The sequence below is a fragment of the Oncorhynchus masou genome, chromosome 19 (assembly GCF_036934945.1).
Source record: "Oncorhynchus masou masou isolate Uvic2021 chromosome 19, UVic_Omas_1.1, whole genome shotgun sequence".
NCBI lineage: Eukaryota > Metazoa > Chordata > Actinopteri > Salmoniformes > Salmonidae > Oncorhynchus > Oncorhynchus masou.
The window spans coordinates 11,001,283-11,025,133 of NC_088230.1; the positions used below are offsets into that span (position 1 = coordinate 11,001,283).

Consider the following 23,851-nt stretch of genomic DNA (forward strand, 5'->3'; position numbering starts at 1 on the left):
ACGTTCAAATACTGAGCAGGTGTTGCCCATTCTACCTCAACATGGGCAGTTACAAAATGCTAAGCTAAGCATCGTCTTGTGAAGCATGTGGTGGTATACAACTAATACCAAATAGCATGATAACATATTTGGAAAATATCATGCTTTTTAGTTCTATATCTTATTTAAGCTTTAAATGTTGCATTTCTTTGTAGCGTTTCTTTATAACAAACACAGATTGAAAGTTCATAGCTGCATTCACACTAGGCTAATGCTGCGCCCATATCAATGCAAACACAAATAATGGGAAGACTGTGTACATACATAACATGTTTGGTGTGTGTGTGTGTGTGTGTGTGTGTGTGTGTGTGTGTGTGTGTGTGTGTGTGTGTGTGTGTGTGTGTGTGTGTGTGTGTGTGTGTGTGTGTGTGTGTGTGTGTGTGTGTGTGTGTGTGTGTGTGTGTGTGTGTGTGTGTGTGTGTGTGTGTGTGTGTGTGTGTGAGAGAGAGAGTGTGTGAGAGAGAGAGTGTGTGAGAGAGATTGAGAGATGCGTAGAGGTATTGTTATTTAACCCATGCACCTTAAAGGGTTTGTAATGACATTATTGTAATACAATTAGTAGACCACAGTCAAGATGCAGAGTGCACATTTGACTCATGCACGTTCTCAGTGTCATCACCTCTCCTCTGTAACATGAACATATAAATGTACTTCACAGACGTTACATGGTACACTTAAATCAAGTATAACAAAGATGTCAGCTAACAGTAACACACTGTATTCAAGCAAATCATTGTATCGATGTATCATACAAGTTTGCGCCCAAAAAAACTCAGTCTCCCAAATTTGACAGTATCCTGTCTATTCCATTAGGGGCCATTTTTCCTTCCTGCATTATGGCTTACCTTCCGTTCCATTGTCATAAGCTGTCATCTTCAGAAAAGCAATTCTAAGTGCAACCAAAGCGCCTCTAATGCTACAAAGTGTGAATGCAGTATACTTTAGAAACATTTCAACGACAACATTAGGACCACAAGCCCTGAGATTGTGTTAATGACAGTTCAAGAACTTAATAGCGTAATCACACACCTTCTAGACAGTTTAGCTCAAGGACCATGCACAGACAACATTGTGGTTGTTTTTTATAACTTTTTTCATCAATTTTCAGAGTTTATGTGTCGTGACGGAATGAGAACAAAGTCGTACATTTCACAATAACCACATCCAGGTGAGTCTCCAGTTGTTGCTCTTATTTAATTGTTGCTATATTCTCAGCAGCTCAGTTCTCTCTTCTCAGTTCCTAAAATGACCTCGGATGTGTATTTAGGACCAGCACCGTCTCGTCGAAGTCCATTACGTACATAAAAGTCAGACTCATCAAAGCATCTTACTTGCTTTATTATCGACTCTTCTGAATAGCAGCCATCTTGTCTTTCACTCAAAATAAACCATCTTTTTGGTTGTTCTGTACGACAAGAACCTCAAATCTAAAAAATATTTTACCAGGTGATTGTAGAAACGTATGAGGTTAATGTCTTTCCTTCAGGTTATTAGGGCACAGTGAATATTGAATAACATTACATAGCACACAGGGACACAACAGTTCCCCCAATATCAAGCACACAAAGGCGTGACAGAAATGTAAGGCACATATGGTGGTGACGTTTAAACATCCTTTACCTCAGAGGAACAACCGACATTTTTAAGGATCCATCTGGATACGCAGCTCCTTTTCTTCAAGTTGAAGTGTTTCCCCCTCAGTCTTTTTTTCTTTGGTCTGTAGTGGTATGAATGGTACTGTGAAACCATTCTGGGGCTTGCACACTTCGACGAACAGCGGCAGATCGGACATGCTGGTGTTGAACTTTTTGTCTAACCCCTCATCTTCCTCCTCCTCCTCCTCCTCTTCCTCCTTTCTCTTCCCCATCTCCATAGGCGGAGTACTAAAGGGCCTGCATTGTAGCTCATCTGGGATATTCTTCTTCAGCTCGCGGTTCTTGTTTCTCTTGGCCAACTTGGTGACGGAACCCAGGCGATTAAAGATGTTGTCGTCTGAGGAGGCCACACTTTCGGACCGGCGCGGATCACACTCTGCCCCCCTTAGACGCAGGTTGTTGAGTTTCATGTCGATGCTCTCCTGAGATGAGGTCTTGTAGGGGTTGGTGTCCAGACTGTTGAAGGCGGCTCGGCGTTCCGGGGAGAGCATGTCCGTGGAGACGGCCCACTGGTCCAGGCCCAGCTGGCGGCGCTCCATGCTGCGGATGGTGGCGGTCCGCTGGAGCTTGTCGCTGACCTCCACACTCAGGCGTCGCCGCGTCTCTCGGAACTCGGCGCGCACGTTGGCCTTCCACTCGGCCGCGTGGGCCTTGATCTCTCCAACCTAGAGCACGGGGAAATAAATCCAAGGTAATTCCACACCATAAATACTATAACGCAATTGGATAGTTAATCCAAATTACAGAATTAGTGGCAGTAGCTAGGTAAACAAAACGAAAGCATAGATTGCAGTCTCTCCTTTCAAGGTAAGAAAGCAAAAACTTTTTCCATGTTTTAACCATTTGAATGTCTATTTTAACCCTTTAAAACTCTTAAGGATTGGACCATTTTTTTCAATTTTCGGCCAAAATGACATACCCAACTCTAACTGCCTGTAGCTCAGGCCCTGAAGAAAGGATATGCATTTTCTTGGTACCATTTGAAAGCAGACACTTTGAAGTTTGTGGAAATGTGAAAGAAATGTAGGAGACTATAACACATTAGATCTGGTAAAAGATAATACAAAGGAAAAAAAAGAAAACAAAATTGTAATTTTTTTTAACAATCATCTTTGAAATGCAAGAGAATGGCCATAATGTATTATTCCAGCCCAGGTGCAATTTAGATTTTGGCCACTAAAGAGTAGAGTGTATATGCACAGTTTTACACTGAGCCAATGAACCATTGTATTTCTGTTCAAAGTTTTGTGTCAAGACGGCACAAATGTGCTTAATTTGTTTATTAATAACTATTCATGTTCAAAACTGTGCACTCTTCTCAAACAATAGCATGGTATTATTTCACTGTAATAGCTACTGTATATTGGGCACTGCAGTTAGATTAACAATAATTTAAGCTTTCTGCCAATATTAAATATGTCTATGTTCTGGGAAATGTTTTTGTTACTTACAACCTCCTGCTAATCGCATAAGCCTATGTTAGCTCAACCGTCCCGCAGGGGACCCACCAATCCTGAAGAATTTTAATGTTCTTCTAATGGGACATTTGACAAAATACTAAGTCCATGTAGTGTTCAACTATACCATTACATAGTAGTATGGTCATATAATGTCACATACAAGTAAATTATCTTACCTCCTCTTTTGTCTTCTTGGACAGGACCCTCAGCCAGTCACCAATCATGCTCAGTACAGCAGCAAAATAGGCCAACCCCACCAGAATCCAGAACCACACCAGTGGTCTATACCAATTACGATACACGACCCTCCGGTCCCCTCCTATAGGATGTAAATGAACAATGAAACAGTCAGCATGATGAGAGACATGGGTCGTGTTTAGAAGAGTTAACCATAGAAAAACATTTTTAAATGGTAAACAGAAATGTGGGTTTCTTATTGGATAAGTGCAGGTAATCCCTCCCTGTATCTGTAAATTTTCTTCATTTAGGTGACTATTAAACATGACCCTGATAAACACTGATTCTATTGGTCCACTTTCTACCTGAATATCTTAAGCTGATGGACTAAAATCCAGAGAACAGAAACGAACAAAGCTAATTTTCTCAGACAATCGCTTGTATGTTAAATAGTGATTGGGAAATAAATCATCTGTGCAGTGTTGCAGCAGCTTGGTCAGTGAGATCAAGCTATGAGAGCCTCCTGATACAACTACCTTTTTTTAAACGTCGACGTCTAAGACAAGAAACAACTGCATGTCTCAAATATCAGCACCCTCCCCAGCATTAAGAAGGAATCTTGAGCGCTTGTAATAATGGCACAGCACAAGTTGCAAAGTTGTGTTAGGAAAATGTCTGAAAAGTAGGTTCTCCAACCAGAAATGTCATGCCCATAGGGAGCACAGGGGCAATTGCCCCCCTCAGATTTGTCCTGTTTAAAAAATGTATATCCAGTATATATATTTAAATATTTTGCTGATTTCTCTCTGCAATACTATTAGCCACCTAGCAATTATATAAAGTTGGCTTTAGCTAGCCTAGATAGGTTTCCAGGCTACCAAGAAGCCATTTCAAGCTATCAATCAAGTTAGAGTAGCTAGCTTTTCCAACTACTGTAGCTTAGCTGGCATGCCTGCTGGCAAGGTTGATAGACTTTAGAAAAGCAAGCAATAACTAAATGTACTGAATAAGACACATTCTTTTACACAGATTTTAGCAGAGATCCAGAGAAGCATATTTAGTTTATTTATCAAATGAACCACCAGGAGAATGCAGACAGTTCAAGAGGTATGCTTAGATATGCAGAAAAATATATATATATATATATTTTACGTAGAATTAAGAATAATTATTCACGTATGTTATGCCCCCTCAGATTTTTGGGGTGCAGGACGTCATTGCCTCGAGCCATAACCAAGTTTGAAGCAAAATGAATGGCCGCAACAGTTGTTATAACGACAGTTTTGGTAACTGTTTAATTAAAAGGATGTATTAAATCAAATCAAATTTGATTTGTCACATGCGACAAATACAACAGGTGTAGACCTTACAGTGAAATACTTACTTTCAAGCCCTTATCCAACAATGCAGTTAATAAAAATAAGTGTTAGGTAAAAAATAAATGAACAGCCGCAGTAAAATAACAATAGCGAGTTGTTATTAGTTGTTATTAGCATGTACTGCATGAGCCTTTATGATGTCTTAGTGTAGAAAACTGACTCAAAATGGCTGTTATTCAAGTAAGAATCTCTTTCAGATAATCATCTCATTATGGCATTACTCGCAACAGAAACATGAACTAATAATTCATCTAGCTCTCACCTGCCACATAGTCTCCTATTCCGATAGTTGTCAGAGTGATGACAACAAAATAGATGGCCTCCAGTCCAGTCCAGCCTTCTATGTGTTTGAAGATGACCGCTGGAATGGTGACAAAGAGGATACAACCCGCCAAGATGAAGAGCAACGTGGAGGCCACTCGGATCTTGGTCTGGCTGATCTGGTTCTGTTTATGCTGGGAGAGGAGAAGAAGACACACATATGCACACACACAAACAAACACGGTGCACACACACACACAGAGAGAAGAACAGGCACACACACAGGCCATAAGGCCAAGGCCATTCTACCAGAGTGCACCATGTGTTGTCGTTCTGTGGTGGAGTCACTACTGCGTTCGCATGATGAGATTCATGACTCTGACAAGGTGGCATCTACAGTATTTCCACACTCTGACACTGCCTGGTAATAAGCTAAAGATGCATGAGATGCATGATTAGCTCAAATGAGGCGTAATGTGGATTCTGACTGTGGGCTGTCACAGAGGCACAACTCACTCAGTACAGCTCTCACACTAGGTGTTCCTGTTCTGAGAAATGTAAACACACTGTAACACACCACAGGCCAGAACAGAGCGGAGGGTAACTGTTGGGCCAATCAGAATAAAGCACAACAGCCATCACCCCCTGCTCATTAACAACCCATAATGTGTTATTTATTTTTTATGCCCTTTACATAGTGTCAGTGTTCCAAACGTGACATTATGTATTTTTACCTAAACATGCAAACACCATCAGATATAATTCATAGCAAGCAGTGCACTGGATTAGTCAGATTTGATTAAATATAACGCATTGGAATGCCATTCACTCTCACAGGATGTGTTGCCAAGAAGAAAAAACTGAAAGCCACACCCCAAAAAGCCACGAATATGACTGCATTGAGACATGTCACTATGCTTCTATGGCTACACACACCATTCCACTGTCCACTTAATTTCTTCATTTAGCACACAAGACAGCTCATAATCAAGTGCCTTTATCACAGTCAACACATCTATATATTTTTTACTTTAATGAGCTGTGTTGAATAGCATAAGATCAGCTATAAAACTGCACATGTTTCTCTTTGCCCCATGGCAAAATGTGTAAAGAAGTTAGCTGTTGCAGGCCCACCCACCAACTCATTTCTGGCTACACCACTGCTGTCAACTGGGTAAAAACCCAGGTCTCTCTACTCTCTAGCCTATCAATATCTCACATTTAAAGTCATTGTGATGACAGAAACAGTCGTTAATAACTGTTTTCATAATACATTAAAACATCATTATTGTTTCTATTTGTCATGTTGTTGTGGATTACTGTATGCTGTGAACTTACCCTGAACATTTTCTCCACCTTGGCGATGCTTTTCACAAATATGGTCCCTAGCTGGTCCCCCACACCGGCTAGCAGGAACCCAAACAGAGGGATGCCAAATATTGCATATAGGATACAGAAAATCTTCCCACCCTCAGTGCTGGGAGCAATGTTACCATATCCTGTGAAAGAAACAGAGAAAGAAAAGGGCATGTTTTCTGGATGTGATGAGATTTGAATCTCTTTCTTATCAATGGCAGACACAACCACAGTGGGTTTATGCAATAGCAATTCCATCTCCTTTCCACCATAGACGTATACACATGCTGCAATCTACAAAAGGCTAACATACTGTCTGCTAGCTAAGCTTCTGTCCCTTTCCATTTGAAATCACAGAGGTGCTAGTCGGGTTCTAATATAATCACAAATATGCCAATGAATTGGAAGTAAAATGCCTCCTTCCACCATCCATCAAATTGAAGACATTCAGTAGTCAAGAGTGCTAATGGTTTAGAAGGTTCTGTTGAAGACAATGCTATGATTGATCATGTGATTTCAACACAGTTAACACAGAAACTATAAGGCCAGTTTCCCGGACACAGATTAATAAAACACATTTCTGGACTAAAAAGCACTTTTAATAGACATTGTCCATTTAGCATGCTTTTTAGTTTGGGTCTGGGAAACTGGCTCCTAAAGTCTTGATTGTCTCTAGTCAATGTAAACAGCATTACCTCAGGTGAAATGAAATGGCAGAATGTTTCATCAGCCCTTGCACTTGGCTTGAACTACACCTACACTGCCTGTTACAATAACTACCATAGCTGTGGAAAGTAGAGGTGATGAGGTTGCTGCAGCACCCCTGAAAAAAGTAGTGCAATGGGCCTTTACTCGTCCTGTATTAGCAGACCGATATAGCCGTCTGTAGAGCATCAACAAAACATTCTCAGCACCCCCTTATTCCTAGGAGTGGAACAGCTCACTTCATTTCATCTGACAGATGACTCACACTCACATACCAATCCCATATCTATCTCATATAAGAAACCTTCAAATGCAGTTTGCAGGTATAGACCTGATTCACAGCTGAACGTTCCACCAGCTCACGTGGGTAGCTAATAAACTGTCCCGTCTTTTCAAATCAGGGCAGATGACAATGACAATACTCTAGTAATGTTTTTCTGAGTATCCCAAATCAAATAATATTGTTTTACTGTGTGCAGTGGTTTTAGTCTACAGGTCACACTTAAGAAATAGTTTTTCAATTGGTTTCAACGGAGCACTTCACTTTCTACCCTGCAAAAAACTTTGGTCAATGAACAATGGCCGCAGTGTAAATAAGGTGAATTGCCTTGACTATTATCACTGTTTCAGCGAGAACGATCTATTGCCTATTCCTGAAACGACCATTGTAAATAAAGGGTTGAATAGATGGTAACAAATAACAAGCAACAGTGAGAGTAACCACAGATGTGACAGATCACATAGGCCTCAATGAAGTTTCGATAATACTGACCAATGTAGTACTGTAACAGGTGTGTGTAGTACTAATCCAACACTAAAACCATTACCTATGGTTGTGATGACGGTTCCAGCGAAGAAAAAGGCACTGCCCAGGTCCCAGTGACTGGAGTTATAGGATGTGTCTCCTATCGGGCTGACCCCAGCATTCACTGCATCTACAGAGTGCTGGGCACACATACAAAGACATTCATCAGACCATTAAAAATAGACTACATCAAATGGGTTAAGATGATAGCATTACGTTCAAAATTGCTGCAATTTTTGGTGGTATAGATTCTCTTGAGAGTCTGTCTATTAGTGATCCTATAGTTGCATTTTGAATCGATGAATTCTCAGGGAGGATATGGATCCATCAAACTTTCCAGTGTGATTTCCTAAAGCAGCCGGTTGCGTAACATATGACTGTTGTATAGCTTATCGCTGATGACGCTGCTGTATGGTGAATCATCATGACAGTGCCACAATGAGAGAGAGGTACCATGTGGGGGGGGGGGGCACGTGATGCCCACCATGCCCTGAGCAGCCCTCACACTCTGCGCCAGTCGGCCAGTCTACCCGGCAGGAAGCCGGCACGCCAGATGGAGCTTCGGAGTGGCGAGCAACAGGATGAAGCTCAGGGTGTGAGGGATGGTGGGATAGGTGTGTGGAAGCAGTTGAAGGACAAATTAACAAGGGCAGAGGAGGAGAGGCCATGACAGTCCAGTGGTCGAGTACAACGGAGTTGGTTTGGCAAACCATGCTTGAGTGTTAACTAACCTTGCCCGAGACCTGAAGAATTGCTCTATCTCTCAGAGCAAACTCCCTGGCTTTAGATTTGCAGGGAAACACAGGATTGGGATGCACAGGAGACCCAGGTTTGAAATCTGGCTGGTAACACATGCAAACAACTCCACTTTCCAAACTGACAGTCTGATATCTGATAGCTAAGATGAGCCGTTACTGCATTGATCTAGTTTCAGCATTGGAGAGTAACGTGTGACATGTAATCCGTTAAATGTAAGGGATTACAAAAAAAAACAGTAACTATAATCCGTTAGGTTACCAGCTAAAATATTGTAATCAGATTACAGATACTTTTGAAAAACTAGATGAGTACTTGACGCATTCAAATCAGCATTGAAAAAAAGTGCAAGTTTAAGTTTGTTCCACCTGAGCGAGTCTGACCACAAATCAGAGACCACTATGATGACACACCAAATGTGTTTGATCGATCCCAGGGGAAAGCACAGGAATAGGCTTTTGTAGGCTACAGTCCAAGGTATGTCTTCCAATGATGGGACTGGTGTCGGCATCCAAAGATTATGCAACTTGAATAAAGGATAACAGCAGTGTTGTAGTCTACGGCTATACGGATATCACTTACTATTGATATCTACATAGTGTATTGATGTGAATCACACTGCTACTCTCACATTTAGCTATTTGCGCTTTACGGATTGTGGTTGTTGTGGATGGCTGTCAGTCTGTCAAACTTGTCAGTCTATTCTTGTTCTGAGAAATGAAGGCTATTCCATGTGAGAAATTGCCAAGAAACTGAAGATCTCGACCAACACTGTGTACTACTCCCTTCACAGAACAGCGAATACTGGCTCAAACCAGAATAGAAAGAGGAGTGGGAGGCCCCGGTGCACAACTGAGCAAGAGGACAAGTACTTTAGAGTGTCTAGTTTGAGAAACAGATGCCTCACAAGTCCTCAACTGGGAGCTTCATTAAATAGTACCCACAGAGAACCAGTCTCAACGTCAACAGTGAAGAGCTGAGTCCGGGATGGCAGAGTTCCTCTGTCCAGTGTCTGTGTTCTTTTGTCCAACTTAATTGTTTATTTTTGATGGCCAGTCTGAGATATGGCTTTTTCATTGCAACTCTGCCAAGAAGGCCAGCATCCCCGAGTTGCCACTTCACTGTTGACGTTGAGACTGGTGTTTTGCGGGTCTGGTCACGCTGTCTGGTCTAATGTAAATTTCATTAGGAGTCCTTTTATAAACACTTGGGGGAAAAGGGCATTCCCTCCTCTTGTCATAATGTCTGTGCTCATGTGGGCACGATTACTGACTGGGTAAAATTTTACATGAAAAACAATTCTTATTTAGAAGGCTAAAATCACATTTCATCTTCTCACAAATAGTTTCATATTTAATAATGTAAGTTCCACAACATCTAGATGTAAATCTGATAACTGGGAGGTATACATTTGTAGAGTTACTGTTATTTGGTTATACCGTCCTTAACCTCTCTAGGGTATGTGGGACGCTAGTGTCCCACCTGGCCAACATCCAGTGAGATTGCAGAGCGCCAAATTCAAATACAGAAATACTCATTATAAAAATTCTGAAAAGATACAACTATTTTACATAGGTTTAAAGATGAACTTCTTGTGAATCCAACCACGGTGTCAGATTTCAAAAAATATTTGAGAACATAGCCCAGCAGACAAATCATTATAAACAGTAACCAGCCAAGTAGAAGAGTTACACAAGTCAGAAATAGAGATCAAATTAATCATTTACCTTTGATGATCTTCATATGGTTGCACTCAGAAGACATTCATTTATTCAATAAATGCTCCTTTTGTTCGATAAAGTATTTCTTTATATCCGAAAACCTCAGTTTTGTTTGCGCTTTTTCTTCAGTAATCCACAGGCTCAAACCGTCACAACAGGCAGACAAAAGAATCCAAATTGTATCCGTAAATTTCATAGAAACATGTCAAACAATGTTTATATTCAATCCTCAGGTTGTTTTTAGCCTAAATAATCAATAATATTTCAACTGGGCAATAACGTTGTCAATATAAAAGGTAAACAAGAATGGCACTCTCTCGGTCGCGCGCATGAAAAAGCTCTGTGACACGGCGGGGTCCACTCATTCAGACTGCTCTTACTCCCTCATTTTTCAGAATACAAGCCTGAAACAATTTCTAAAGACTGTTGACATCTAGTGGAAGGCATAGGAACTGCAAATTGAGCCCTAAGTCAATGAATACTGTAATGGCTATGAATAGAAAACTACAACAACAAAAACATCCTACTTCCTGGATGAATTTTTCTCAGGTTTTTTTTACTTTAGAGTGTTTTCTATCCAAATCGACCAATTATATGCATATCCTATCTTCTGGGCCTGAGTAGAAGGCAGTTTAATGTGGGCACGCTTTTCATCCAAAATTCCAAATGCTGCCCCCTACCCTAGAGAAGTTAATGATATCACAAAACAACAACTGATCTGACACAATTATTCTTTAAGTCCCTCCCTCCCAATTCCCATATTCTTTGTGTTGGGAATAATGTCTCAATGTCCAACCTTTTTATTTTGCCATACTGCAAAGTCTCTCTCTGTTGTAACAAAGGGATTTTTTACTTCCATTTCTGTGGGAGAGAGAGTTCCTGCAAAGTATTTACAACTGTCATAAAACTGCCAAACTTCCCCCACCTCCCCACACCCCTTTTTCACTGGTGGGAGAGAGAGGTCGGGGCTCTCTCTAATCCTCACCCAGGAGGGAAAGTCATGACAATGGTTAAAACAATAATTTTGATAGCATGGATGGTCGGTCCTCGCATCCATTGCTTTGTTTATTAATCTGAGAGTAGTTACATATATCCAGGCCCATCTCTCAGCTTTTTACCAAAACAGAGGTGGGGTGCCTATTTTGTTATTGTTTTATCAGTGCATTTGCACTTTAACCAGTTGCATATTATAAAGATATCAAAGTGTCACCAACAAAAAGGTAAACAATAGGCCTATAGCAAATTCAGCATATGGCATTCATTTTTCACATGTAAATAGACACTTGTCATTGGCGCTCAAAGCATGCCATTCCATGAGCCCAATATTTACTTTTCAACTCGAATCAATGAGCCCAATAAGCCCTCCATGACAACAAAATCATAAACAACAGAGTAAGGCTGGCTACTAAGTCCTTAGTTCTGGGGTTTATGCTCAGGTAAAACAATTTGGCTAATCTATACTTCCATATTTCCAAGTCCTATTCCTGAAGATCAAGTGGTATAATATTTATTGGAATGACTGGAATTCTGATAGACTTTAGTTTTTAATGTGAAGATATAATCTAATCATATTATTATATGTTGTAGAAAGCGATGGGTTAAGAGCAGTGGTGGGCCGTCAGGGCCAGCAAGGCCTTCTCTGCTGGCCTAAACATCATCAGAATATATATATTTTTTAAATATATTTTCCCACAAATATGTATTAAATTATTCCCCAGAGTAAGAGTTACACTCTTCATTTCATAGCGTTCCTCTTGGTTACACTGCTTCCAGCCCCAGGTTGAGATTTGGAGGGCTGGTCTTTATGTTAGATATTTTATCCAATCATATTCAGCCATCATGTGTTGCCAGGGGTCTAAAATCTGCCCTCATGCCTTCAGAATCAACAGTGCGGGCGCATGTAGCTTAAAGTGAATGGAAATTAAAATTTAGTGTCAACCAATCAGCTTTAGAGTTGGCTATTGTACGCCTGCTGGCTGGCTCCAGTGTTACACAGGAGCCAGCTAGCAGGCGTAGTGCCTGCACGTCTTTTGATTGGATTACCAATATTGAGAGGCAGGTCCTATATGGGCAGGTCTCAGAACTAGGAAACTGAAATTGATCAACAAATTAATTAATTCGCGTACTACTAAGCTGTTTTTTCAACCCACAATGGCGGAAGGAGAAGATATCGATTTGGTCGAGGATATAATTATAACGCCATTCTCAAGACAAACTTTTCAAGAAAAGTTAGACATTGTCAGGAGAGGTAGACGCCGACGCTACAAAGCCTGTCACAGGCGGGAAAGGGGTTCGTTCGCCACTTTAAATTATGGGAGCTATCAATGACTCACAGGCTCCGAGAAGCACTGCAAACTGTACTGCTGGGAATGCCTATTATTTGCAAGTGATCGATTTGGTGTTTGGAGCCACACTGGCTTTGCAAACCTGAGTTGTCTAACCAAGGCAGCAACGAGACACCAAAGGACATAGGAAAGTTGAGGTTTCATTATTAAGTATGCAAATGAATGCAGGTCCCAAATTAATATTTAAAGTGGTAATAGTCAAAAGGGAGTATGGACAAAACAGGTTGCAATTGCATAATTATTATTTATTTTATGAAGTTATGCCATAACGGTTATGGTCAGGTTGTATATTGGTTAGGTAAGGACATTTGTTAATATATTTTTAACAACCAGGGGGAAAAAATCTGATTATCTGTCTTTCCCATAAAGTATTGATCTTGTCATGAAAATAAATCTTTACCCCGTTTTAACAAAGAGCAGTTATAATTGGGTCACATCTTATCAGACAACTAAAGGTCGTGGGACATATTTTGCCCGCTGGGTTTGCCCCCCCAATGTTAAAGGCCTTTTGCAACTTTCATCACTGTGTCAGCAGAGGAAATGTGTCAGCAGTCGCATGAAAACCCAAGAATAAACATATCCTCAAGCGAGACATGCTGGAGAAGGAGAGGGGGTAGCGGGGGAAGAGGAAGTGAGTGGGTGAGTCAATGCACACTCGCACAGACACACTCCACACCTCTGAATCATGGCCCTGGTGTTGGGTAATTAGTAAAAGCACCATGGTAGGACCTCAGTGGGATGGAGTGACACACCATAACACACCAATCCCTCCCTCTGAGAGTCCCCCAGCCTGCTACAGTCTACACTACAGGCTGCAACCTACCTTATGTTTGACAATGCTGACTCAGTCGCTGAGAACAATATAATCTGGAAATATCCAGTACCCAAACAATGAGAGAGAAAAAGACCAAAGTAACTCAATGGCTTCAGAAAATATTTTAAAAAAGGTCTATTGATCCTCCAGAATCAGTGTGATGGAAAGACCTTGTCGCTAGATTGTTGTGGTTGCTGTAGTACATCAAGCTATGCTTATAACACGATGTGGAACATTACTGGACTTTGAAGGTCTGATGGACAAGGTACTGTAATGAGTGCTCGGTTTAATCCCAAGCAGCATTAATCACACCAGACTAGAGACCTGGAAGAGCAGTCGACAATCCCCAAGCCACACCTCCATCCATCGTGGGTCCTTCAGAACTATAGTCCCTTAATGAATAATTGACTCCCCGGCAGATGCTTTTAAGACTTACGGCTAAATTTAGCCTTCCTGTGCATATATCAGAAGGGATACAGTTGCTTTAACCAACGACAAACACGCCTGGAGATCCTTATCAAACGTAAAGCACTCAGAAGATGATGGTTCAATGAGAAATCCCATGTTAACTGGTAGATTACAAAATAACTTGCATGCTGCAGTATACAAGTCACAAAGATCCACTCATGAAACAATGTACATCTATGTCTGACACTCCTATTTCAGCTAATGTCAGTGTAGTATTTTTAGGTGGAAATGCATTTGGGATTGCAGATGCTCTGAATGCAGATGCTCCCTATGCACTAAAGCATTCAATATTGGCCAGGTCGCAGTTGCAAATCTCAACTAGCTTACCTGGTTAATTAAATAAAGGTGAAATTAAAATTTAAAAAATTACATTCGGGAAGGTATTCAGACCCCTTCACTTTTTCCACATTGTGTTACGTTACAGCCATATTCTAAAATTGATTAAATAAAAACACGTCCTCATCAGTCTATACGCAATACCTCATAATGATTATCATCTGCCCTTTTCTCTGCTCTGCCACAGAATATTCACCTTTCACATTAAATACGAGGCCTCATGGTGCTTTGTTATTCTTAGATAATATTCGTAAGGTATTCAGACCACTTCACTTTTTCCACATTTTGTTACGTTACAGCCTTATTCTAAAATTGATTAAATAAACACATGTCCTCACCAATCTACACACAATAACTCATAATGACAAAGCAAAAACAGGTTTTTAGAAATGTTTGTAAAAAATAAAATAAAAAACAGAAATACATTATTTACATAAGAATTCAGACCTTTTGCTATGAGACTCGAAATTGAGCTCAGGTGCATCCTGTTACCATTTATCATCCTTGAGATGTTTCTACAACTTGTTTGGAGTCCACCTGTGGTAAATGCAATTGGTTGGACATGATTTGGAAAGGCACACACCTGTCTATATAAGGTCCCACAGTTGACAGTTCATGCCAGAGCAAAAACCAAGCCATGAGGTTGAAAGGAATTGTCCGTAAAGCTACGAGACAGGATTGTGTCGAGGCACAGATCTGGGGAAGGGTAGCAAAAAATGTCTGCAGCATTGAACATCCCCAAGAACACAGTGGCCTCCATCATTCTTAAATGGAAGAAGTTTGGAACCCCAGAGTTTCTTCCTAGAGCTGGCGTGCGTCCAAACTGAGAAATCGGGGTAGAAGGGCCTTGGTCAGGGAGATGACCAAGAACCCAATGGTCACTCTGACAGAGCTCCAAAGTTTCTCTGTGGAGATGGGAGAATCTTCCTGGAGGACAACCATCTCTGCTGCACTCCAACAATCAGGCCATTATGGTAGATTATCCAGATGGAAGCCATTCCTCAGTAAAAGGCACATGACATCCCGCTTGGAGTTTGCCAAGAGGCACCTAAAGGACTCTCAGACCATGAGAAACAAAATTCTCTGGTCTGATGAAACCAAGGTTGAACTCTTTGGCCTGAATGCCCAGCATCACATCTGGACAAAACCTGGCACCATCCCTACGATGAAGCATGGTGGTGGCAGCATCATGCTGTGGGGATCTTGTCTAGATCGAGGGAAAGATGATCGGACAAAGTACAGAGAGATCCATTAGGAAAACCTGCTCCAGAGTGCTCAGGTCCTCAGACTGGGGCGAAGGTTCACCTTCCAACAGGACAATGATCCTAAGCACATCGCATAGAGAATGCAGAAGTGGCTTTGGGACAAGTCTCTGAATGTTCTTGAGCCTATACTTGAACCCAATCGAACATCTCTGGAGAGACCTGAAAATAGCTATGCAGTGACGTTCCCTATCCAACCTGACAGAGCTTGAGAGGATCTGCAGAGACAGGGCACTAACTCCTCTAGCTCCACAATGAAATAGGGTGCAGGCCAGGCAGCAGGCTGTTAGCCAGCCTGCCAGCATAGTGGAGTCTGCCACTAGCACAGTCAGTGTAGTCAGCTCAGCTATCCCCATTGAGACCGTGTCTGTGCCTCGACCTAGGTTGGGCAAAACTAAACATGGCGGTGTTCGCCATAGCAATCTCACTCGGATAAAGACCTCCTCCTTTCCTGTCTTTATTGAAAGAGATCATGATACCTCACTTCTCAAAATAGGGCTAAAATAGGGCTATCATAGCACTGAGACTGCACTTGTGAAGGTGGTAAATTACCTTTTAATGGCATCAGACCGAGGCTCTGCATCTGTCCTCGTGCTCCTAGACCTTAGTGCTGCTTTTGATACCGTTGATCACCACATTCTTTTGGAGAGATTGGAAACCCAAATTGGTCTAAACGGACAAGTTCTGGCCTGGTTTAGATCTTATCTGTTGGAAATCAGTTTATCAGTTTGTCTCTGTGAATGGTTTGTCCTCTGACAAATCAACTGTAAATTTCGGTGTTCCTCAAGGTTCCGTTTTAGCACCACTATTGTTTTCACTATATATTTTACCTCTTGGGGATGTCATTCGGAAACATAATGTTAACTTTCACTGCTATGCGGATGACACACAGCTGTACATTCCAACGAAACATGGTGAAGCCCCAAAATTTTCCTCGCTAGAAGCATGTGTTTTAGGTATAAGGAAGTGGATGGCTGCAAACTATCTACTTTTAAACTCGGACAAAACAGTGAGGCTTGTTCTAGGTCCCAAGAAACAAAGAGATCTTCTGTTGAATCTGACAATTAATCTTAATGTTTGTACAGTCGTCTCAAATAAAACTGTAAAGGACCTTGGGGTTACTCTGGACCCTGATCTCTCTTTTGAAGAACATATCAAGACTGTTTCAAGGAGAGCTTTTTTCCATCTACGTAACAAACTTTCTGTCCAAAAATGATGCAGAACAATTAATACATGCTTTTGTCACTTCTAGGTTAGACTACTGCAATGCTCTACTTTCCGGCTACCCGGATAAAGCACTAAATGAACTTCAGTTAGTGCTAAATACGGCTGCTAGAATCCTGACTAGAACCAAAAAAATTGATCATATTAATCCAGTGCTAGCCTCCCTACACTGGCTTCCTGTCAAGGCAAGGGCTGATTTCAAGGTTTTACTGCTAACCTACAAAGCATTACATGGGCTTTCTCCTACCTATCTCTCTGATTTGGTCCTGCCGTACATACCTACACGTACGCTACGGTCACAAGACGCAGGCCTCCTAATTGTCCCTAGAATTTCTAAGCAAACAGCTTGAGGCAGGGCTTTCTCCTATAGAGCGCCATTTTTATGGAATGGTCTGCCTACCCATGTGAGAGACGCAAACTCGGTCTCAACCTTTAAGTCTTTACTGAAGACTCATCTCTTCAGTGGGTTATATGATTGAGTGTAGTCTGGCCCAGGAGTGTGAAGGTGAACGGAAAGGCTCTGGAGCAACGAACCGCCCTTGCTGTCTCTGCCTTGCCGGTTCCCCTCTTTCCACTGGGATTCTCTGGCTCTAACCATATTACAGGGGCTGAGTCACTGGCTTACTAGGGCTCTTTCATACCATCCCTAGGAGGGGTGCGTCACTTGAGTGGGTTGAGTCACTGATGTGATCTTCCTGTTTGGGTTGGCGCCCCCCCTTGGGTTGTGCCGTGGCGGAGATCTTTGTGGGCTATACTCGGCTAGGGTCAGTTTGTTATATCTGAGGTACTTATCCTGTCCTATCCGGTGTCCTGTGTGAATTTAAGTATGCTCTCTCTAATTCTCTCTTTCTCTCTTTCTTTCTCTCTCTCGGAGGACCTGAGCCCTAGGACCATGCCTCAGGACTACCTGTCATGATGACTCCTTGCTGTCCCCAGTCCACCTGGCCGTGCTGCTGCTCCAGTTTCAACTGTTCTGCCTGTGATTATTATTATTTGACCATGCTGGTCATTTATTAACATTTCATCATCTTGGCCATGTTCTGTTATAATCTCCACCCGGCACAGCCAGAAGAGGACTGGCCACCCCACATAGCCTGGTTCCTCTCTAGGTTTCTTCCTAGGTTTTGGCCTTTCTAGGGAGTTTTTCCTAGCCACCCTGCTTCTACACCTGCATTGCTTGCTGTTTGGGGTTTTAGGCTGGGTTTCTGTACAGCACTTTGAGATATCAGCTGATGTACGAAGGTCCATATAAATAAATTTGATTTGATTTTTGGTTTGATGCAAAGAAGAATTGAAGAAACTCCCCAAATACCAAGCTTGTGCCAAGCTTGTTTCGTCAATCCAAGAAGACTCGAGGCTGTAGACGCTGTAAAAGGTTCTTCAACAAAGTATTGACTAAAGGGTTTGAATACTTATGTAAATATAATAACTTAAATGTTCTATTTTTAATACATTTGCAAAACATTTTTGGTTTTGTCATAATGGGGTATTGTGTGTAAATTATGTTGAGGTGGGGAACTATTTAATCAATTTTAGAATAAGTCTGTAAAATAATATAATGTGAAAAAAGTCAAGCGGTCTGAATATTTTCCGAATGCACTGTATGTAAGCGAATTAGTGCTGAGTTGCTTATTTTGGCTCGGGTTCTCTGCAGGAAAATATCCATTCTGCATTCCAAGCATTACGGGGCCCTAGCAGGACCCTACAAAGGCGGTGAGCATTAGCAACTGCATTGGCATCCCTCTATTCCCCAAAACCGTTTTTTTTCCAGAGAGGAAGTGATCTCAAACTTGATTGCCCTCTTGATTGCCCCCTTGGTTGCCCCCATTTCCCTACTACTTCAGAGTTCTACCTTAACTAAGATAAATTACCACCTCTTGTTTCGCAGTTGAAACAGTGCAAAAACAATTACAAACCTTCTCACATCCAATCATTGCCCAAGCCCAAGATCCTTGAGTTATTGTGAGCGAAGTGTTTCCAATTCACTCATGATTAAAATTCACACTGGCACCCGTGTGTTTCAATGTGTATTGTTGTTGAGCCGGCCAGGAGAAACTTGGCCTGGTGCCATACCCTGCGTCCATTATCATCCAGGGTTTTCATGGATGAGGCGTCAATATCTGGCTGATCCAAACATTTGAGTGTCACTCTGGTTGTTTTATGAGGAGCTGGAAGCATTCGGCCCTGAGAACCCCGTCGGCCCTTGCAGAAGTGAGAGTGCTACAGTACAAGTCAAATGCTCAGTTTATGATGTTCCTCCTATCCAGATAAACCTATTTCTATTTTTGTCTTTTTCAGGAGGTGAAACCTTAGATTGTAGCAACTGTTGTTTTCTGGAAGCTGTCTTGAGCTCAGTCCAAGAAGTTTGTCTCAATATAGACTAAAAGGGAGCAGGACTTGAAGAAATGGCAGGCATACCCTTGCAAGTCAAATTGATCAAGGTGACTCTAAATAAGGAAATATATAGAATTACTTAATGTAAAAGGCATACAATTACAGTGACAGGGGTCCCTGCCAACTTTCATATAAGCTATCGGCCTGATGAAAGAAAAACAAATGTATATTGGTGCTGACAGTTGCATAATGTATTCTTCATTGTATGGGCATTTATCATAGCTATCCCATGGTACAGATGAAGTGTTGCCATGCATATGTGACAGACAGGTTTGAAACTAAGTCTGTGTTAGCCTCCTAAGATTAAGCCTAGGCATTCGCTTGGGGAGATAACACAAATCTTCAAGATCAATCAAGCATGGTTCCATGAACCACCTCTGTTACACATCCACCTAGATATAGGAATTGGCATTTGGCCATTCTGATATCTATTCTCCACTTCTCCTCAGTCGTGTCTCTGAGCCATTGTTATGCCAACCATATCCCCTGTGAGGTGCTAGCAATAACGAGTGTCTTTAAGCATCACAGTTAGGAGCATTTGGTAGTGGCAGCCAAGGCCTGAACGACATCACATGCTGGCACTCAGACTGCTGGGCATACTGGTCGAAATAACACACTCGTACCCTGTTTATCAATCACAGTACTGTACACAGTCACCCACAACGTGGTGGTCAGTGGTAACTTTCAATTCAGTCTGACACAAAGCTAGACTCTATAGTTATGTTGATACACAAGCCTGTTTATTGTGGTTTGTATCCAATTTCAGGATGGCTGACAGTGTTTACTGTATAGTGTAGGGGGGGGGACTTAAATAACATTGGATCGATACAGAGTTTGATACAGAGTTCAAGTTTCAGTTGACCTGAGTCCCCACTAGGGACCTCAGACAGAGCTGAAAGAGACAGGAGAGCTCCAGTATTGACTTCAGACTGACCTAGTGGCTGCTGTTGTCTTTCCTTACCTTGATAAGCACCTCCAGCTCCGCCGGTGAGACACAGGGTGCTTCTGCAGGAACGCCGCCTTCTCTGCGGTGATGGTCACCTTCTGGTTGCTCTCGAAAGGCTGCTCCAGGGCCCGGAACATCAGGCCTCCCCCCACCAGATAGGCAACCACCACCACAAACACCGCCACCACGGTCTTCCACTTCATGACCGTGAAAAGGGGCGAGCCATCCTCGCCCACCGCCTCCATGCTGGCCACCATGCTGGCAGGTCGCGATGGAGAGAGCCGGGGCACGGTGCAGCCCATGGGGTTCTGCATGGTGGCCACACTGGCCTGGACCAGGCTGGCACTCATCATGCCTGGCTGGACCTTCTTGGGGGGGAACAGGTTGGTCTGGACCGCCACTGCAGAGAAAAACATGTAACGTTATTGTTAGGTTCTGCAATATAGGAAAAGTGAATATGTAGTCATATACTGCTCAATCCAGATGTAAGCAAATGGATGGAATAAAAAGAACCCTACAACCCTACAGTATGTAAATAAGTTTACTATATTGTCTGGGTACAACTTCTACATGGAGCTGGGCTTGATTTTTCTGGGCAGTTTGGGCTTAAGAATTTATTTCCGTCTATCAGCCACAGGAGAATGACAGTGAAATACAAATGGAGTTTGTCTTGATGCTTGAGGTTTTGAGCAGCACAGGGTGGCAGAGAGAGAGAGGGTGAATCCCTAATGTGTTATGTGGGCTTTCTGAAAACCCATTATTGTTAAAGGGATACTTCACAATTTTGTCAATGTGGCCCTTTATCTGCTTCCCCAGAGTCAGATGACATTCGTGGATTCCATTTTTATGTCTCTGCGCGCAGTTTGAAGGAAGATGCTAACTATCGCTAGCACAATTGCTAACTAGCAGTAGCACAATGACTGGAAGTCTATGGGTATCTGCTAGTGTGGACTTCCAGTCATTGTGCTAATGCTAGAAGAATGCCAAAATCCCAAAGAGAGACATTTAAGAGCAGGCATCTCAGAGCAGTGGCATAGGGTGTTCCATCAGCACACTCCATCAGCCAGTGGAATCACATACTCCAGCCATATATGGCTGGCAGCCCCAAGCACAGGCTGAGAATGCTATTTTTTAATGGATTACAAGCTGAGCCTTTTATTTAAATTTTTACCTTCATTTAACAAGGCAAGTCAGTTAAGAACAATGGCGGCCTAGGAACAGTGGGTTAACTGCCTGTTCAGGGGCAGACCGACAGATTTGTACCTTGTCAGCTCAGGGATTTGAACTTGCAACCTTTTGTTACTAGTCCAACAATCTAACCACTAGGCTACCCTGCTAAACGATTTCCTAATGATGTACTGTCTGAATGATATTTGAAGAAAATCCAGGAGTTTTCTGTTTGTCCCTTTGTGATGCCTTTGTAGTTATAAACATCCACAATTTACAGCCAAAGGATTCAAACATGTTTTCCAGCCGTGTTGCTTCAATTTCATGCTTACACCTTCATGATGCTTACTTTCAACATTACATGATGTACTGTTAAGAGTCCTCAAAGTTCTGCCACATCTCATGTGCCTACCCACTGTATACTAGGTTTTGATTATGAAAACAAATATAATTAATTAGTGGTGGTGATTCATGTAACCATTCTACCACACTGTGAGGAAAATCATTCACTACACTGGTCCGGCAGGCAAAAATAATTTTGATGAGCAACGCTCAACACATTGCTGGCTGCATGTAGACCATAAAACACGGCTGACATTTCTCCCAAAAGGTCATACCGATGAAAACAGACAGGCACCTGCTGCACTGGTGGCTGGAGATGCGGCTGGGTAAACATTTGATCGTGAGCGAGAATAGGACAGCCGCATTGACGTGCCATACGTGCAGGATTGGCGGGAACTACCCATGCAGAGCTCCAGCTCTACCTAAATCCGATGAGGTAATGTGTTTTTACCCCATCTCTCAATGCATCACAATACTGCACCAGCTGTAACACACCAAGTGCTCCTTTATGACATTATACTACCGACTGACAGTTCACATTAGCCATTTCGCCTTCACCTCAACCGATGTGTTTTAGACTAGAGTCCGGCAATGGTCAATTCCCCTCAAAAACAACATAAACAAGGAATCAGACCTTGATTGGTGGCTAAATTATGTTAACATACATTTATACATAAAATGGCAATAGGAAACGTGCTACCAGCATGAGGTAGACTAGCTACAAGGAGTCGTGCCTATCCCTGGACCTAATCTGATGGGAATGTCAATCACCAAAACAGCCGTGCGCTTTCTAAATCAAATTGAATAGATTAAGCTCATTAATGGCAGGTAGCGTTATCCCTCGCCATGTCTCCTACTTTATCTATCTGGACAATGTGTGCTGCTTTGGCGCGTTGCAGGCAGACAGTTTCCCCTAGGCACATCAGTGCCCACCAAATGTAGTATCTACATCAACAATAAATGTATTATATTCTTTAGGGGTGGAATCAGAGCCATAGCCAACATGTGGCTCTAGGTGTTATTAAAGGTAGGCTTTATTCATAATAAGGAAAACAGCTGTGGTATGCGCCATTCCTCGTTGGACATTGGTCATGCAATGCATGATCATGTTTGTGGTGCACTCAATCACTGCAGTTATAAATTGACTTAGTCTATGTCAATAACACCAATGTATGTGTATCAATACATTTCCAACTTCACCTATAGTCTAATGATACAAATGTTACTTTAAGTGTGTACAATTAAACGAAATAACCTATATGGACTCAAAATTGGAAGCATTTAACTCAATCGATCTGCTTTCATTGATTACCGACAAAACGTTCCAAACGTTGAAATACAAACCTGGCGTAGGGTTGGGATTCCCTGGTTTTCTTGGGTTCTCCGTGGGAAATTTCATCTTGATTTTCGGTTTGCCACAATGGACCAAACCCTTGCCGAAAACAACTGACTGGAAAGAAAAAAGCCTTGTCTTTATGTAAAATCTTTCAACGCTCTTTCTATTGAATCCTTTGTTTTTAACCGAGAGAGAATGGAGAACGGTAGGGAGTAAAAACACATCATCCGTGTCTTCTTTTGCTCTTGTCAGTGAGAGCGAGGTGCACACCCGGGTAAAAAGGTCATTATGAGCTCCTCTCTCCCCGCAACAGACTCTAGTAGGAACAAGAGCGCACACCCACTATTGCTCGTTGCACCACAGTCCACGCCTGTCCCTTTTTATTGTAAACAACGACAAAACGCAGGAGGAGTCGGAGCTCCAACAGCGTTGACAAACTTGACGATTACATGTTCAATAATTGCTCTCTTGACCGCTGCAGCAAAGACTTCAGCGGGGCTGTGCAAGCCTATTGTATCCAACGGTCGCGCTGCGCGTGCGTCTCGTGCGCTCTTTTTCATGGTAGTGCGAGCTGGCGTATTCTTATGACAACACTCCAAATCGATGAAGCATATGCCAGCCAAAGTTCAGCATGAAGAAGTCGGGATTGCTAGCATTTTTGACGGGCAAGGCATTGTCTAATACACCTTGTCATGTGTGCCGTCCTACAAAAAAACCTGACATTTGGATGAGGCTCACCGTATAAAGCTTCTTTATAAGGGAGGCTGAATGCGGGAGCCCCCATGTAACTGGCAGATAGTGGTCCCTGCGGCAAAGCTTTATCATAATAACCTGTGCTTCGGGACACGTCATTACATCATCCAAACATGCAGAAGAAATCAATCACATATGGATATCCTTGTC

At 42.2% G+C, this 23,851-nt stretch overlaps 1 pseudogene; it reads right to left on the reverse strand.

Annotated features, from left to right (window-relative positions):
• Positions 1 to 406: 406 nt before the first annotated feature.
• On the reverse strand, positions 407 to 23,471 carry LOC135505795 (potassium channel subfamily K member 10-like; annotated as a pseudogene).
• Between the last annotated feature and the right edge of the window lie 380 nt (positions 23,472 to 23,851).